This window comes from Mirounga angustirostris, unplaced genomic scaffold (genome assembly GCF_029215605.1).
Source record: "Mirounga angustirostris isolate CCGP_5_RB_7025 unplaced genomic scaffold, mMirAng1.0.hap1 SCAF_14, whole genome shotgun sequence".
Lineage (NCBI taxonomy): Eukaryota > Metazoa > Chordata > Mammalia > Carnivora > Phocidae > Mirounga > Mirounga angustirostris.
Window position 1 is genome coordinate 61,786,548 of NW_026991722.1, and position 18,831 is coordinate 61,805,378.

General features: G+C 46.9%; 1 long non-coding RNA gene across 1 annotated transcript; it reads left to right on the forward strand.

Moving 5' to 3' along the window:
- Nucleotides 1-295: 295 nt before the first annotated feature.
- On the forward strand, nt 296-17,756 carry LOC135362524 (uncharacterized). Its single transcript, XR_010407344.1, has 5 exons — nt 296-481; nt 3,583-3,706; nt 13,619-13,810; nt 16,849-17,024; nt 17,503-17,756. It is a non-coding gene; the product is annotated as an uncharacterized LOC135362524 (long non-coding RNA).
- The last annotated feature ends 1,075 nt before the right edge of the window (nt 17,757-18,831 follow it).

The window sequence follows — 18,831 nt, forward strand, 5'->3', positions numbered from 1 at the left end:
GTAGGTACCGGGTTAGTGGGCGTCAGTGTGCAGCAGCAGGTGTCAGAGGGAGGTGGGGGAGGCAGGGGCAGCCGCAGCTGGTGGGGGCAGCAGGCCAGGGCGGTAGGGGCAGCGTCAGCGCTGGGCAACCATTGCCAGCAGCCAGCGGGTGGCAGAGGGTGGCAGCTGGGGCAGCGGCATGGGCGGTCGGCAGCGGGTGTCAGTGGTGGCAGCGGCGGGGGTAGGGCCAGTGGCAGCGGCCGCATCGGTATGTGGTGCATTAGTGGGCGCCCGTGTACCGCAGCCAGCGCCAGCGGCGGTAGGTGTGGAATCAGGGAGAGCCGGTGGCAACAGCGTCGTTGGAACCCTGGCAAGCTGCGGCTCCGAGGAGAAGGTGCCCCTCAGCCTGGTATCCGCCGGCAATGGAGGGGGCAGCAGAGGACCCGGAGGCCGAGCCTGAGGTGGACTGCCAAGTCGTGTTTCCTTGCATCGGGGAGGCCAGGTGAGTTTGGCCTCGGCCCTGGGCCTGAGCCTCAGTCTTTCCATCTGTAAAGTGGGCAGAACAGCAAAACCTTAGGGTTATGGTGTAGATTCAACATAGGTAACAGGCTTTGTCTAGACTGGTTCATGGAACAGGTTGTCATTCCTATTATTGCACTTCCAGCTGCGTGATCTTGGGCAAGGTATGTAATCTCTGTGCCTCAGAATTCTCCTTTGACAGCTGGACCTGCAAATAGTACCTATATAGGCTTGTTTGGAGGATTTACTGAATTAGTAAATAGGATCCATTTCCAAAGTCAGTGTAGACCATGGTTCCTGGCATGGGATAAGCGCAGTACCAGCGTTTGGGATTAGTATTATACAAATATTGGTTATTGTTATCGTTAGTGCTGGGGAAGGAACACCGTGATTGCCATCCTCATGATTATCATCATGAGTTAATTGAGGAGCTGCTCTGTGCCTGGCGCTGGCTAAGCATTCTACACCCTTTATCAGTTTGCACATCTCAGTGGGCTAGGATCCTGATAGGCCTCTGAGTCTTAGAGACGCAGATAATGCTTGGAACCAGATTTCAAGCCCTTGTCTTTGCAGCTCCAAACCCTGTGCTTCCAAGCTCTCCATGATTGGGGCGTATCTGAAACCCTCATGCCTCCATGCTTGGCTCTGCACCTTACAGCTTAGAACAGGGCCTAACAGAGGAATACAGAGGGATAAGTATTCTCTATTTCTGTTACCGTTGTTGTCTTTATTCACTTGCAGTGCTTAACAAGGGGCACAGATGTAACGGCGGTGGTTTTTTAGATTCCGTATAAAAGTGAGATCATACAGTATTTGTCTTTGACTTCTTTCACTTAGCATCATGCCCTCAGGGTCCGTCCATGTTGTTGCAAAAAAGAAAGATTTCATTTTTTGTTACGGCTGAAGAGTATTGCAGTGTCTACATGCACCACATCTTCCTTATCGATTCATCCCTCCATGGACACGTAGGTTGTCCTCTTATCTTAGCTGTTATGAATAATGCTACAGTGAACATGGGCGTTCATACATCTTTTCAAATAGGTATTTTTGTTTTCTTTGGCTAAATGGCAGGAGAGAAATTGCTGGATTGTAGGGTCGTTCTAGTTTTAATGTTTTGAGGAGTCTGCATACTGTTTTCCACAGTGGATGCACCTACTTAGGTTCCCACCAACAGTGCACCTGGGTTCCCTTTCCCCCACATCCTCGGTAACGTTTTTTATTTCTCATCTTTTTGATACTAGCGCTTCTAACCAGTGTGAGGTGGTATGCCATTGTGGTTTTGATTTGCATTTCCCTGATGATTCATGATGTTGAGCACCTTTTCATCTACCTGTTGGCTCTATGGATGTCTTCTCTGGATAATGTCCATTTGGATAATCCTTCCACTTCTTAATCACATTGTTTTTGTTGGTGTTATTGAATTGTAAGAGTTCTTTCTATATATTGGATAGTAACCTTTTTCAGATCTATGATCTGCAAATCTTTTCTCTGAGGTAGTAGGTTGCCTATTTATTTTGTTGGTGATTTTCTTTGTTGAGTTTGATGTAGATGCACTTTCTTATTTTTGCTTTTGTTGCCTTTGCTTCTGGAGTGTGAGCCACAAAAATCACTACCAGGACCTATGTTGAGCAGCTTTTCCCTATGTTTTCTGCTAAGAGTTTTAGGGTTTCAGGTCTTATATTCAACTCTTGAGTGCATTTGGAGTTAATTTTTGAGTATAATGTAAGATAGTGGTGCAGTTTCATTCTTTTGCATGGGGCTGTCCAGTTTTCCCAGTACCCTTGATTAAAGAGACTGTTCTTTCCTCCCTGTATTTTCTTGGCTCTGTGGTCATAAGGTACTGGGCCATAGATGTGTGGGTTTCCTTCTGGGCTCTCTCTTCTGGGCTGGGGATCTGTGTGTCTGTGTTTATGCCAGTATGCCAGCAATTACTGTAGGTTTGTAATAGAGTTTGAAACTAAGGAGCCTGATGCTTCCAGCTTTGTTCTTTCTTAAGATTGCTTTTGCTATTCAGAGTCTTTTGTGGTTCCATGCAATTATGAAAGATTCTGTGCTTTATGTCTTTTAAAAATGTGTTTGAAATTTTGATAAGAATTGTACTGAATCTCTAGATGGCTTTGGGTAGTATAGACATTTTAACACTTAATTTTTCTGATCCATGAGCATGGAATGTCCATTTTCTTGTGTTGTCTTCAGTTTTTTTTTAAAAGATTTTATTTATTTATTTGACAGAGAGAGACACAGCAAGAGAGGGAACATGAGCAGGGGGAGTGGGAGAGGGAGAAGCAGGCTTCCTGTGGAGCAGGGAGCCCGATGTGGGGCTCGATCCCAGGACCCTGGGATCATGACCTGAGCCGAAGGCAGACGCTTAACCGGCTGAGCCACCCAGGTGCCCTGTCTTCAGTTTCTTTCCTTAATGTCTTGTAGATTTCCGTGTATCAGCTTTCACCTCCTTGGGAAAATTTATCCTTAAGTACTTTATTATTATTTTTTTTTGATGCCGTTGTTACTATGATTGTTTTTTAAATTTATTTTTCTGACAGTTCATTTTTAGTGTATAAAATGCAATAGATTTTTATGTATCTTTTATCCTGCAACTTTACTGAGTATATTTTAATACTTTTTGGTGTTGTTTTTACGTTATTTTACATATAATATTATGTCATCTGAAAATAGTGGTCTTCTTCCTTTCTAATTTGGATTCCTTTTATTTATTTATTTTTCTTATGTAATTGCTCTGATTAGGATTTTCAGTACTACAGTTGACCCATGGCCCACGTGGGTTTGAACTGTGTGGTCCAGTTAAGACATGCTTTTTTTTCAGTAAATACAGCTATTGCTGTAAATGTATTTTCTTTTCAGATTTTTTTTTTCTTTTCAAAGTTTCATTTAAATTCTAGTTATGTAACATACAGTGCAATATTGGTTTCAGGAGAATTCAGTGATTCATCATTTGCGTACAACAACCAGTGCACATCATAACACGTGCCTTCCTTAATCCCCATCACCCAGAGAGTCCATCCCCTGTGCACCTTGCCTCTATCAATGCTCAGTTTGTTTTCTATCATCGAGAGTCTCTTACAGGTCTGGTCCCAGGAATTCAGCTGAATAGGGATCAAACCATTCTGAACACCTACGGACTCAACAGGAGATCGAAGAAAAGAATAGCAACAGCTCTCTGAACAGAAAAGCGACCACTTTCTGGAAGGTAGGATGTGCGGAGAAGTGAATCCATGGTGATATTCGGGAGGATAGATGGTGGGGCGGGGGAGGGGACCTCCGTCGGCGGCTTCTGGCAAGTGATAGAGCCACGGAGCACAAAATCTGAACTTTCAGAAGTCGGCTCTGCTGAGGGGCGTTGCTCCAGTGGCTAAGCAGGGGGTGGAACCCTCACAGGATAGTGTGGTCTCAGGACCCTCAGGGTCACAGGAAGAATGAGGGGTGCCTGAGTGCGGTAGAGCTCCCAGGTATTGGAACGGGGAGGCCGGCTGCAGAGATGGAGCCGAGCAGTGGGCTCTCAGCTCAGGGTTGCCATAAACCGTGATCTGTGGCACAGTCGGGCCACTGCTTCTCCAGCAGGGACCCAAACAAGCAGCAGATCCGGGGAGACTCCCCTTCCTCCCCTGGGGGGAGCGGTGCGGGAGCGCACCACAGGGATCTGCTGGGTTTGGAGACTCCACATGGGGTCGTGTGCCAGAGATAGAAACGCTTGGTCACAGGCCAGGTGAGCATGGAGTGAGGCCGGAGACCAGGGAGATGGGAGTGATTGACTACTTTTCTCTGGGGATGCACTGAGGAGCGGGGCCCCGAGTTCTTGGCTCCTACGTAGCGGAGATTGGGAGGCCGCCATTTTCACTCTTGTCCTCCAAAGCTGCACGGAAAGCTTACAGGGAACAAAAGCTCCCGAGAGCAAACCCGAGCAGATTACTTAGCCCGGACTGGGCAAGGGTAGGGGCAATTCCGCCTCCGGCAAAGACATTTGGAAACCACGACAACAGGCCCCTCCCCCAGAAGATCAGCAAGAACAGCCAGCCAAGACCAAGTTTGCCGAACAAGGAGAATGGCAGAACTCCACCGCTAGGGGAATACAGCACATAGAATTCATGGCCTTTTTACCATGATTTTTTAGTCTTTCAAGGTTAATTTCTTTTCAACTGTCTTCTCTTTTTTTCTTATTTGAAACAGCCATCAAAATCCAGGAGGCATAGAGAACCCCTCTCAAAATCAATAAAAATAAATCAACACCCCAACATCTAAGAGTAAACCTTACGAGTCTCAGAGACAAAGAGAAAATCCTGAGCACAGCTCGGGAGAAGAGACATGTAACCTACAATGGTAGAAACATTAGATTGGCAACAGACCTATCCACAGAGACCTGGCAGGCCAGAAAGGACAGGCATGATATATTCAGAGCACTAAATGAGAAAAATATGCAGCCAAGAATACTAGATCCAGCTAGGCTGTCATTGAAAATAGGAGAGATAAAAAGCTTCCAGGACAAACAAAACCTAAAGGAACTTGCAAACACAAAACCAGCTCTACAAGAAATATTGAAAGGGGTCCTCTACGCAAAGAGAGAGCCTAAAAGTGACATAGACCAGAAAGGAACACAGACAATATACAGTAACAGTCACCTTACAGGCAACACAATGGCACTAAATTCCTGTCTTTCAATAGTTACCCTGAATGTAAATGGGCTAAATGCCCCAATCAAAAGACACAGGTATCAGATTGGATAAAAAAACAAGACCCATCGATATGCTGTCTGCAAGAGACTCATTTTAGACCCAAAGACACCCCCAGATTGAAAGTGAGGGGGTGGAAAACCATTTACCATGCTAACGGACACTAAAAGAAAGCTGGACACTAAAAGAATCCTTAAACCCCACAAATCAGATTTTAATCCAAAGAGTGAAATAATAGATGAGGAAGGACTCTATATCATACTTAAAGGGTCTGTATCCAACAAGAAGATCTAACAATTATAAATATCTATGCCCCTAACATGGGAGTAGCCACTTATGTAAGCCAATTAATAACAAAAGAAAAGAAACACATTGACAACAATACAGTAATAGGGGACTTAAATACCCCCCCTCACTGAAATGGACAGATCATCTAAGCAAAAGATGAACAAGGAAATAAAGACTTTCAATGACACACTGGAAAAAATGGACTTCACAGATGTATTCAGAACGTTCCATCCCAAAGCAGTGGAATACACATTCATCTCTAGTGCCTGTGGAACATTCTCCAGAATAGATCACATCTTAGGTCACAAATCAGGTCTCAGCCGGTACCAAAAGAATGGGATCATTCCCTGCCTATTTTCAGACCACAATGCTTTGAAACTAGAACTCAATCACAAGAGGAAAGTTGGAAAGAACTCAAATACGTGGAGGCTAAAGAGCATCCTACTAAAGAACGAATGGGTCAACCAGGAAATCAAAGAAGAATTAAATTCATGGAAACCAATGAAAATGAAAACGCAACTGTTCAAAATCTTTGGGATGCAGCAAAGGTGGTCCTAAGAGGAAAGTATATAGCAATACAAGCCTTTCTCAAGAAACAAGAAAGGTCTCAAGTACACAGCTTAACCCTACATCTAAAGGAGCTGGAGAAAGAACAGCAAATAAAGCCTAAACGCAGCAGGAGAAGAGAAATCATAAAGATCAGAGCAGAAATCAATGAAATAGAAACTAAAAGAACAGTAGAACAGATCAACGAAACTAGGAGCTGGTTCTTTGAAAGAATTAACAAGATTGATAAACCCCTGGCCAGACTTACCAAAAAGAGAAGAGAAATGACCCAAATCAACAAAATCATGAATGAAAGAGGAGAGATCACAACCAACACCAAAGAAATACAATTATAAGAACATATTATGAGCAACTCTATGCCAGCAAATTCGATAACCTGGAAGAAATGGATGCATTCCTAGAGATGTATCAACTACCAAAACTGAACCAGGAAGAAATAGAAAACCTGAACAGACCTATAACCGCTAAGGAAATTGAAGCAGTCATCAAAAATCTCCCAACAAACAAAAGCCCAGGGCCAGATGGCTTCCCAGGGGAATTCTACCAAACATTTAAAGAAGGATTAATACCTATTCTTTTGAAACTGTTCCAAAAAATAGAAATGGAAGGAAAACTTCCAAACTCATTTTATGAGGCCAGCATTACCTTGATCCCCAAACCAAAGACCCCATCAAAAAGGAGAATTACAGACCAATATCCTTGATGAACATGGATGCAAAAATTCTCACCAAAATACTAGCCAATAGGATCCAACAGTACTTTAAAAGGATTATTCACCATGACCAAGTGGGATTTATCCCTGGACTGCAAGGTTGGTTCAACATCCGCAAATCGATCAATGTGATACAATACATTAACAAAAGAAAGAACAAGAACCATATGATCCTCTCAATAGATGCAGAAAAAACATTTGACAAGTACAGCATCCTTTCTTGATCAAAACTCTTCAGAGTATAGGCATAGAGGGTACATACCTCAGTATCATAAAAGCCATCTATGTAAAACCCACAGCGAATATCATTCTCAATGGGGAAAAACTGAGAGCTTTACCTGTATGGTCTGGAACACAGCAGGGATGTCCACTATCACCACTGCTATTCAACATAGTATTAGAAGTCCTAGCCACACCAATCAGACAACAAAAAGAAATCAAAGGTATCCAAATTGGCAAAGAAGAAGTCAAACTCTCACTCTTTGCAGATGATATGATACTTTATGTATCTACCCCAAAACTGCCTGAATTCACACAGGAATTCAGCAAAGTGGCAGGATATAAAATCAATGCACAGAGATCAGTGGCATTCCTATACACCAACAAGACAGAAGAAACAGAAATGAAGGAGTTAATCCCATTCACAATTGCACCCAAAACCATAAAATACCTAGGAATAAATCTAACCAAAGAGGCAAAGGATCTGTACTCAGAAAAATATAAAATACTCATGAAAGAAATTGAGGAAGACACAAAGAAATGGAAAAATGTTCCATGCTCATGGATTGGAAGAACAAATATTGTGAAGATGTCAATGCTACCTAGAGCAATCTACACATTCAATGCAATCCCCATCAAAATACCATCCACTTTTTTCAAAGAAATGGAACAAATAATCCTAAAATTTGTATGGAACCAGCAAAGACCCTGAATAGCCAGAGGAATGTTGAAAAAGAAGAGCAAAGCTGGCGGCATCACAATTCCAGACTTCCAGCTCTATTACAAAGCTGTCATCATCAAGACAGTATGGTACTGGCACAAAAACAGATACATAGGTCAATGGAACAGAATAGAGAGCCCAGAAATGGAGCCTCAACTCTGTGGTCAACTCATCTTCAACAAAGCAGGAATGAATGTCCAATGGCAAAAAGTCTGTTCAACAAATGGTGTTGGGAAAATTGGACAGCCACATGCAGAAGAATGAACCTGGACCATTTCCTTATACCACACACAAAAATAGACTCCAAATGGTTGAAAGACCTCAATGTGAGACAGGAGTTCACCAAAATCCTAAAGGAGAACACAGGCAGCAACCTCTTTGACCTCAGCCGCAGCAACTTCTTCCTAGAAAAATCGTCAAAGGCAAGGGAAGCAAGGGCAAAAATGAACTATTGGGACCTCGTCAAGATAAAAAGCTTTTGCACAGCAAAAGAAACAGTCAGCAAAACCAAAAGATAAGTGACAGAATGGGAGAATATTTGCAAATGACATATCAGATAAAGGGCTAGTATCCAAAATCTATAAAGAACTTATCAAACTCAACACCCAAAGAACAAATGGTCTGATCAAGAAATGGGCAGAAGACATGAACATTTTTCGAAAGAAGACATCCCAAGTGGCCAAGAGACGCATGAAAAAGTGCTCAACATCGCTCGGCATCAGGGAAATGCAAATCAAAACCTCAATGAGATATCACCTCACACCAGTCAGAATGGCTAAAATGAACAAGTCAGGAAATGACAGATGTTGGTGGCGATGCAGAGAAAGGGGAACCCTCCTACACTGTTGGTGGGAATGCAAGCTGGTGCAACCACTCTGGAAAACAGTATGGAGGTTTCTCAAATAGTTGAAAATAGAGCTACCATATGATCCAGCAATTGCACTACTAGGTATTTACCCCAAAGATACAAATGTAGGGAGCCGAAGGGGTACGTGCACCCAGATGTTTATAGCAGCAATGTGCACGATAGCCAAACTGGAAAGAGCCAAGATGTCCGTCGACAGATGAATGGATAAAGAAGAAGTGGTGTATATATACAATGGAATATTATGCAGCCATCAAAAGGAATGAAATCTTGCCATTTACAATAACATGGATGGAACTGGAGAGTGTTATGCTGAGCAAAATAAGTCAATCAGAGAAAGACATGTATCATATGACCTCACTGATATGAGGAATTCTTAATTGCAGGAAACAAACTGAGGGTTGCTGGAGTGGTGGGGGGTGGGAGGGATGGGGCGGCTGGGTGATAGACATTGGGGAGGGTATGTGCTATGGTGAGCGCTGTGAATTGTGAAGACTGTTGAATGACAGATCTGTACCTCTGAAACAAATAATACATTATATGTTAAAGAAAAAAAAGAAGAAAATAGCAGGATAGGGAAGAATGAAGTGGGGGGGAATCGGAGGGGGAGATGAACCATGAGAGACGATGGACTCTTTCTCTGTCTGGCCTGTTTGACTTAGCAGAATGCCTTTAAGGTCCAGCCATGGTGCAAGTGGAAAGATTTCATTCTTTATTCTGGCTGAGTAGTATCCAGCGTGTGTATCTACCACAATTTCTTTATTCATTCATCCACCCATGGGCACTTAGGTTGTTTCTAGTTTCCTTGTTGTACATAACCCTGCAGTGAACACAGGGGTGTATATACCTTTTTGAGTTAATGTTTTCATTTTCTTCGGATAAATACTCAGAAGGGGAATTCCTGGATCTTACAGGAGTTCTCTTTTTAATTTTTTTGAGGATCATCTGTACTGTTTCCCCTTGTGGCTGCACCAATTTATATTCCCACTAACAGTGCACAAGAGTTTTCGTCTTCTTTACATCTTCACCAAAACTTGTCATTTCTTGTCTGTTTGGTAATGGCCATTCTAACAGGTGTGAAGTGGTGTCTCATTGTGGTTTTGATTTGCATTTCCGTGATGATTAATGATGTTGAGCATCTTTTCATGTGCGTTGACCATCTGTAGCTCTTCTTTAGAAACATGTCTATTTGGATCTCCCTATTTTTCAATTAGATTGCTTGTGGGTTTTTTTTTTTTCCTGTGGTTTTGTTTTGTTTTGTTTTGTTCTGCTGTTGAGTTGCATGAGTTTTTGTATTTTGGATATTAACCCCTTATCAGATATATGATTTGCAAATGTTTTCCCATACTGTAGGTTGCTTTTTTATTTTGTTGATGGTTTCCTTTGCTGTTTTGAAGATTTTTAGTCTGATGTCGTCCCACACTTTTTAAATTGTTTTTACTTTTGGTATCAGGTTAAAAAATCACTACCAAGACCTACGTCAAGTGGCTTTTCCCTGTGTTTTCTGTTAAGAGTTTTAGGGTTTCAGGTCTTATATTCAATTCTTGAATGCATTTGGAGTTAATTTTTGTGTGTAGTGTAAGATAGTGGTGTGGTTTCATTGTTCTGCATGTGACTGTCCACTTTTCCCAGTCTTGTTGATTAAAGAGACTGTTCTTTCCCCCTTGTATATTCTTGGCTCCTTGGTGGTAAGGTACTGGACCTTAGATATGTGGGTTTCCTTCTGGGCTCTCTCTTTTGTTCTGGTGCTCTGTGTGTGTCTGGTTTTTTGCCAACACTAGATTGTCTTGAATACTCTAGCTTTGCAATAATCTGAAATCAGTGAGTGTGATGCCTTTAGCGTTGTTCTTCTTTCTCTAGATTGCTCTGGCTATTCAGAGTCTTTTGTGGCTTCATACAAATTTTTGGGTCCTTTGTTGTATTTCTGTGAAAAATAGAATTACAATTTTGATAGGAATTGCATTGAATCTGTAGGTGGTTTGGGAAGTGTGGAGAATTTAACACTATGAATTCTTCTAATCCAAGAGCATGGAATATCTTTCCATTTCCATGTGTTGTCTTCGTTTTCTTTCCTTAATGTCTTGTAGTTTTCAGTATATAAGCTTTCACCTCTTGGTGAAGTTTCTTCCTGGGTATTTTATTCTTTTTGATGCAACTTCACGTGGGATGATCTTCCCAATTTCTTTTTCTGATAGTTCGTTATTAGTGTATAGACATGCAACAGGTTTTTGTATATTGATATTGCATCCTGTACCTTTACTGAATTCGGTTGTTAGTTCAAACAGTTTTTCCATGGAGTCTTTAAGGTTTTCCTTATATACTCTGCCATCTGCAAATAGTGAAAGTTTTACTTTTTCCTTTCCAATTTAGATGCCTTCTGTTTATTTTTGTTGCATAATTGCTCTGCCTAGGTTTTCCGATACTATGTTGAATAAAAGTGGCGAGGAAAGACCAGGAAAGTTCCTAACGTAGAGGATCTTAGAGGAAATAGTAACAGCTAAAACTTTTCTCTCTTGGATGTGATGTTATCTGTGGGCTTGTCCTGTATGGCCTTTATCATGTTGAGGTATGTTCCTGCTCTACTCACGCTGTTGAGAATATTGATCGTAAATGGATGTTGAGTTTTTTCAAATGCTTTCTGTGCATCTCTCGAGATGGTAGCATGATTTTTATTCTTCATTTTGTTAACGTGATGGATCACTTGGGTTGATGTGCACGTGTGAACCCTCCTTGCATTCCTAGAACAAATCCTGCTTGATCATAGCATATGATCCTTTCAGCATATTTGTGAACTTGGTTTGCTAGTATTTTGTTGAACATTTTTGCCTCTGTGTTCATCATGGATATTGGCCTGTAATTTTCTTTTCTTGGGGGGTCCTTGTCTGGATTTGGTATCAGGATAATGTTGGCCTCAGGAAATGATTTTGGAAGCTTTCTCTTCTGTTTTTTGGAAATGTTTGAGAAGGATTGGTATGAATTCTTCCCTGAATGGAAGAATTCACCAGTAAAGGAATCTGGTCCTGGAACTTGGTTTTTGGGAGGTTGTAAATTGCTGATACGATGAGCATTGGGTGCTTTATGTAAGTGTTGAATCACTGAATTCTGTTCCTGCAACTAATACTGTACTGTGTATGTCACTAATTCGAATTTATTTATTATTTTTAAGATTTTTTTTTTTTTACTTTTTTTTTTTCAAGATTTTATTTATTTGACAGAGAGAGACACAACAAGAGAGGGAACACCAGCAGGGGGATTAGGGGAGTGAGAAGCAGGCTTTCTGCTGAGCAGGGAGCCTCATGTGGGGTTCGATCCGAGGACCCTGGTATCATGACCTGAGCCAAAGGCAGACACTTAATGACTGAGCCACCTAGGCGCCCCTAAGATTTTATTTATATGAGAGAGCGAGGGACTGTGGACAGCAGGAGCAGGACGGGCAGAGGGAGAGGAGGAGAGAGAGAGTCTCAAGAAGACTCCGTGCTGAGCTTGGAGCCTGGCTTGGGGCTCGGTCGCATGCCCCTGAGATCACAGCCTAAGCCGGAACCAAGAGTTGGACGCTCAACCGACTGAGCCATCAGGTGCCACAAGGAACTAGAATTTAAATGAAAACTTATAACATAAATATGAATAAATAAAGCTCTGATTCTTTGAGGTTGTCCAAATTGTTGCTGTGTACTTTTCACAATAGTTCCTTTGAGCCTTTGTTTTGGTGGTGTCCGTTGTGATATGTTAGCCAACTAGAAATCGTGGTTTTGAATAGCCTTGGTGTGACTATTCTCAGGGAGAATGAGGTGAGTAGCTTGGGGAATGGGAGCAGGAGGGCCATGTGATTGCTGACTGAGGGGGACCCCAGGCTGTGCCCCATGGACGCACCTGCTCTGCAATAGCCATCGTTCCCTCCCACTGCTCACTTGTGTTCGTGGCGCCTGTCACAGGGGACCTGTCAATGCCCCACATTGTGGCCTAGGCAGTGCCCGTCACAAAAACACCAAATGGAACAAATGGCGTGGCCTGAAACCTGTTACATTTACAAAATTCTAGGGAGAATCCTATGTTCAGGAACCTCTGGTAATTTCCTAAGTTGGTACTTACTCTTGGTGTTAAAAAATGAAGGGGTACGCAGTCTCGGTGCCTCACATGGTGATTTTGTGGTTGGGATTTACCTTGTGCTAGGGGAGGTCATAGAATGAGACAGAACATCCCTCTTTGCACGGTAGCCCGGTCACACCCATAGCATCTGGCTGTGAGCTGTGGGTAGATCAGGTGCCCTGGGGTGAAATTGTGAGACCTGGAACAAGATCATCTCACCAGCAGGGGCCTGAAGCCAGTGTAGGGACACACCCCTGCAAGCCGCTTTGCATTGCTGGGGGGATTACAGAATGATCATTTGATCCCTGTCTGTGTTTGAAAATGGCCAAGTCATTATTGTGAAACCCGAAAATCAGGCCCTGCTGAGAGAAGAGAATCCTTCACCAGTGTTGGCGGGGACCTGAAACCCTGCCCCTCCATTCATGTCATCTTTCCTGAGTGCCTGCCCTGGGCAAGGCAAGGGCTTTGGGGGGAGGCCAAGATAGATGCAGTCCCGGTGTCCAGGGACCCAGGTTCCCATCAAGGCGTGTGGCCTGTCAACAAGTACATGGTGAGCAGAACAGAGAGGAGAAGTCACTCCGTGCCATTTGAGGGGCTGGAGGAAGGTTTTCTGGGTCAGTGCTAGGATTGTAGGCCCACTAGGAGTTGGCTGGATGGACCCAGACTGGCTCCTGCCTGTTTGTGATGAACAGAAGGGAGGAGAGTGCGGAGCAGAGAGGTCCATGGGAGGCAGGACCTGCGTCCCTGCTGCGGGCCTGGCTGTGGAGCCGCGGTCCTCAGGAGGGGCCATTGTGTCATGGGGGCCCAGCGCTCAGAGGCTGCATCTGTCACCGCGGCAGTGCTTTCCCTCTCAGATGCCGGCAGAGGAGGAAGGATGTCGGGGAAAGAAAGCGGAGTGGTGGTGGCGGGGTGGCAGGAGTGCAGGGTTCATGAGGGGGTGATGTCACTGACTCATGGTCCTCCTGTCCCCCCCGCAGGGTACCAGATCACCTACCACCTGGCCAGGAGCAACCCCAGCACATTCACCACGGTGGAGGTGGGTGCCTTGAGAGGTAGTTCACGACACCGAGCTGGCCCCAGAGTCGGCATACATCTTCAGGCTGCCGGCCAAGACGAGGCAGGGCTGGGCGAACCGCTGGAGGGCCCCGTCATCACCACTGAGAAGAGAGGTAAGGCCCGAGGCCCAAGTCCACTGTCGTGGTGCTACGGGGAGGAGAGCTGGGCAGGAAACGGAGCCGGGAACTTGCAGGGTCCACGGCTTCCAGGTCAGGCCCTGTACCGTCACATGTCTACACAACCTGACGTTTATCAGCCAGGCAGGAATGTCCCCGGTTTAATGCTGGAGACTGGGCTCAGAGAGGTTGTGTAACTGGCCCAGGGTGGCTCTGAGTCACCGTGTTGGAGGGCAGCTCCCTGAAGGCAGGCACTTGGTCTCTGATGTTCAAAACCACGTGCCCAGCTGAGCAGGTGCTCAGTAAAGTTTCCTGTGGAGCAGTCCTCGGGAGATCTGTCTTCATGGACGCCGCTTCTGTCCCAAACACTGGCGAGGTGCTTATTGTACATTGTCTTGCTTTATCCTCACCAAAGCCTGGGGAACAAAGCACTGTGAGCCCCAGTTCTACAGAACAAGTGGGGGCCCAGACAGATTCAGTCAGTTGCCGGGGACGCAGCTGTGGGGCAGTGATGTGAACACCCTCCACACACCCCCCAGACCCCCTCTTCCCACACCAATCTTCTGTGAGTTCCCATCTCAGCGAGCCTCTGACCTGCCTTTCAGCCTCGCTGTGGAATCTCCTCAGTGGGCTCCATCCCCAGGGTCACCCCAAGTCCAGGTGTGGAGGTCAGGGCCAGGCCCAGAGGTCTGAGGGAAGAGGACAACAGGGAGGCACTTGCACGCAGGACCGACGGGTGGGCTCGGAGAGATGACCTGTCCCGCTTCCCATCTGGTAGTGCCTAGCACCAGGTTTTGGAGATGTGTGACTTTAGGCAAGACCCTTCCCCTCTCTTTGCCCGGGAGCCCACCTGGTGGCTTCTTGGGAAGCACCCGCAGGGCCCCATGGTCCACAGACCTCCAGGGGCAGAGCTGGTGCCATGGCTGCGCTCAGAGTGTGAGCCAGCATCCCAGAATGTGATCACCCTAGGACAAGATCTAGAGCAGATGGTCTACGTGAGGCAGGGGTTGAACCCAGAGTGCTTGAAAAACAATCCAAAGGGCCGATTCGAAACCTACCAAAGATAGAAGGGAAAAGAGGCCGGTGTGCACTGAGCTCTTGCCACGTTCTGGCCACCTTCCAGGCATTGCAACCCCCTTGCTCTCTCTACTTCCACACATCAGGCCGAACCTGTCCTCTAGGGTTTTTGTGGAGGCTTCATTCCACAGGCTAGACTGATGAAAGCATTGGCCATTGGCCATCGATTGAACCTCCAGCCCCTCTGCCATCCTCAGAAGTCATGGACGGGACCAAAAGTTCCAACCCTCTGATCACAAGGTTGGTTGTCCTGGTGACCAGCCAGGACATTAACATGATGCGACACCTTTGTCACTCTGGACAAAGACATGTATATGAGAAACAAGTTTTCTCATCTGAATGGCTAAATAGATATTCTTCTTACAAGTCACAACATTGCAAACATGGCTCCAGTCTCTGCTTCTGTGCTCAAAGGATGCCCTCCCAGGGGTATGTGCAATCTCTCTCCTCTTCTAAGGATGTTTGGATCTCCTTATTGCCTCAGTATTTGTTAAATGATTGCTGGATTCTAAATTGCTTCTCAAACTATGCCTTTTCTTCGTGTTCAGCAACTGATCATGTGGAACACTTGGGCTTGCCGTGTGAATTAGCTATTATAATACCTTGCTCATGCTTATCTGTCCAGACTTTGCAGTTACATTTGCAAGCAGCTTTGCTATTAGTGACACCTTCAAGCTTGAAGGTGGTCCTCTTGACTTTAGGTGTCATTGAAAAGACCCCTAGATACTTTGTTTTGGGGTTTGGGGGGCATTGGTAAGTTTAGCTTGTATTTGTAGGACCCAGGACTCTATATATGCATTTATGTCAGGTAGATCTCTAGAAGTTGTAATTGTTGGGTTAAAAGGCAAATGCATTGAAAACCTTGATAAATAAAACCAAATTGTCCTCCAAAAAAGAAACCAGTCCCTGGATTAGGGTGCTTCCTACTGCACCGTGACTTGCTCTTAACTGCAAAGTCTGCAAAACCCTGTGCCCATATAAGCTGGCTTCCACAGGTAACAGGGGTAAGGACACCAACGTATCTTTTAGGAGGACACAGTTCAATGCACAACAGAGGAGTTTTCCTACAACAAAGCTGTGGCCTCTACTCTGGGACCAGGACAGCATTTCCTAAGATGCTGGCGGCGTCCTATGGACAGCGGCTATGTAGGCATAACGGGGAATTCAGCGTGCATCCCTGTCTCTGGACAAGCTTCACCACCCTGCTGCAGCCAGGGGTCCTGGGCGTGCCCTTTGTTCATCTGTCTGGTCGCAGCTTGAGCGGTTCTTGTCCTTATTTGCTGAGTATTCCAGAGACCCGGGACCCAGAGCCCCTGGCCCCCTGGCCTGCACTCTGGCTGCTGCAGCCCTCCCCAGACTAATTAACCAACAAATTGACGGGAGGGAGAATGTGAGCTGGGCATCCCTGTGTGCATCCTGGTGTGGGTTAAATTCTGAGATTCACAGCCTGGCTACCACCATTCACGTTCCACAGGGTCTCAAAACGTCAGATAAGCACCTGCCCTACCCTAGGCCTTTCCTATGCCACCTGACATTGGAGGGACCACGGGGCTTCCAGCTTAGGTCTGAGTCAGGGCAGAATAGGGGTGATCTGGCATGCAGAGCACTCACTGCCCCCCCCCCCCCGCCCCCAGTGAGGGTGCCACGAACCTGGGTGGCTGTCAGTGACAGGGTGTGGCCAGCCAGTAGATGATGCAGAACCAGCCCACATGCATAGTTCCCTTAGAGTTTTGGTTTCACTAGGCATTGGGCAGCATCTTTGCCCACCTGCTACCTGGGCCGTAGTCCCCGCCTTAGCCTGGGGTCCTACCAAGTATTCGGTATAAAATGCTCAGTGTCCATGTACCACACACCAGCACCAGGAAACCCGGGCTCTTGGGGTCTGATCCTCTATCTGGGGGCCCCTGTGCTCCTCTTCATGAATGTGGCACCTGCCTTTTTGTCTGTAAACAACCTAGAACCCCTGTTTGGATTAGTGACTTCCTCCAGCGTAGTTGGCTGATTCAACTTGAAGCGGAGGTCTCGAGACCCCGTGGGCGGGCTGACCTTGATGTATGTGCAGCATCCAACAGACGAGAGCCTGAACAGCCTTCTTCAGGAATATGGGATCTACTACTGGGAGCTGGAGTCAGAGGTATCCTCAGCCACCGTGTCCAAGATGCTCAAAACCCCTTCGGCTTCGGCTGAGGTCCCAGGGGAGACGCTTCCCTGTCCTGACATAGGCGTGCCCTGAGCACCCAGGAGAGGGTCTGTTGTGCATGTTCAGTCCGTGCAAGCCATGCTGGGAAATGCCCTGAAGGGCCAGGGGAGATGGGGCTCACCTCCAAGAGGCACAGCCACTGGGGTGGACCGGACAGGGGTGGCAGCCCAGGTGTTAATAGAGAGGGTGTGGCCCATGGAGTGCTCTTGGGCTTTGGGTCTTGCACCCCTGAAGATCAGGGGAGGATTCACAGAGGAGGAGCCATTTGAGATAGGTTGTCTGGGAAAAGGGATTTCATCAAGGACACCAGGGAAGGTAAGACTTACAAGGGCCCAGCAAAGCTAAATGTTCAAGGAGTGGGAAGAATGAGGTGTTCCCGGGCCAGCTGACCCCTGTCTCTTTCCACCTGTAGCTCTGAGAAACACCGGTGTTATGAGGTCATCCTGACGGCCTACAACATCATCAGCGAGAGCCCAGCAGCGCGCCCGTGGAGGTGTTCGTCGGCGAGGCCGGTAAGCTCTGGGCGCCCCCGCCATCTGGGAGGCCTGGCCTGGCGCTCTCAGGGGCCGAGCAGCATGCCCGTGTTGAGGAGCATGGTGCCTGTGCGAGGCCAGGAGGCTCCAGGTCCCTGCTGGGAGAGATGGGACATGCTGAGGGCTGGGATGACCTGGTGGCCAGAGAGACCCATCCAGTCTTGCTTTCAGACCTGAGGGTTCATTTCACACCCGGAGCCGTCCTCATGTGTCCCAGGTCGTGCTCCCAGAGAGAGGCAGCTGCCTCCATGGAAATCTAGGCACATGGGGAACTTGGCCTCTGCCGGGAAACTTTGTGCTTGGTCGCCCATGGTCTCTGGCAGGCCCCGGCAGCGGCCCAGCCCCCACATCAGCCTGACCTGCTCACAGCTCTGTCGCAGGTCTCAGAAAGCCATGTGGATCATTGTTTGTTCCCCTTTTAATAGGATGCAGCTCCTGAGTTTGTTTCCAGGGCTGTCCCTTCTGTGGAGGCTAGCAGAGAGTGGTCATGACTCCTTGAGAGCAGATTGGGCTCCTGACTGGAGGGCCCTGTCCCCTCTCCCCTTCCTGTGCCGGGGCTCCTGTGCAGGTCAGCTGGGGCAGGTAGAGGGTCGTGCTTCAGCCAGGAATGACAGGAATTCCCTCTGAGCACAAAGCCCCAGGCTTGCAGCAGGAGGTGGTTCAGCCCCTGGGCCAGCCCACAGAAACGTGTCCAGTGACCTTTCGAAATTTGGAGAGGTTACTGTTATAAAACAAAGAACAGCACTGGGGGCCTAACTTAGCAGGATTTTTCTAGAATGGTCAAGCAACCCCTGCAGCAAGTGAGAAAGAGTGAAGTACGATGCCTGGAGTGTAGGTTGTGTTGGCTTCTCTGTAGGTCTGTCGCCAGGGGTTAGTCTGGCTGGTGGGGTGGGGTCCGGGGAGCCAGCATTTGGGGCAGATGGGACTCACTTCAGAGGAGCCCCCCGAGCCCGAGCAGGAGCATGGGCAGGGAGGGGAAGTGCCTCACGCCGTCTGGAAGGCGGGGGCTCCAGTCCTATCTGGCACCTGGGCCCACGTTGGTCCCCACGGGGGCTGGGGTGAGGGGAGCGCACGGCCAGCCGGCTTCCATCCGCAGCACCTGAACTGCCCATGGGCGGCCTGCAGCCCAGACCCGGGCCACTGGAGGCACAGCCTGAGTCACAGGGGCCAGGGCAGAGGCTCAGAGGAGAGGACTGGAGCCAGCCAGG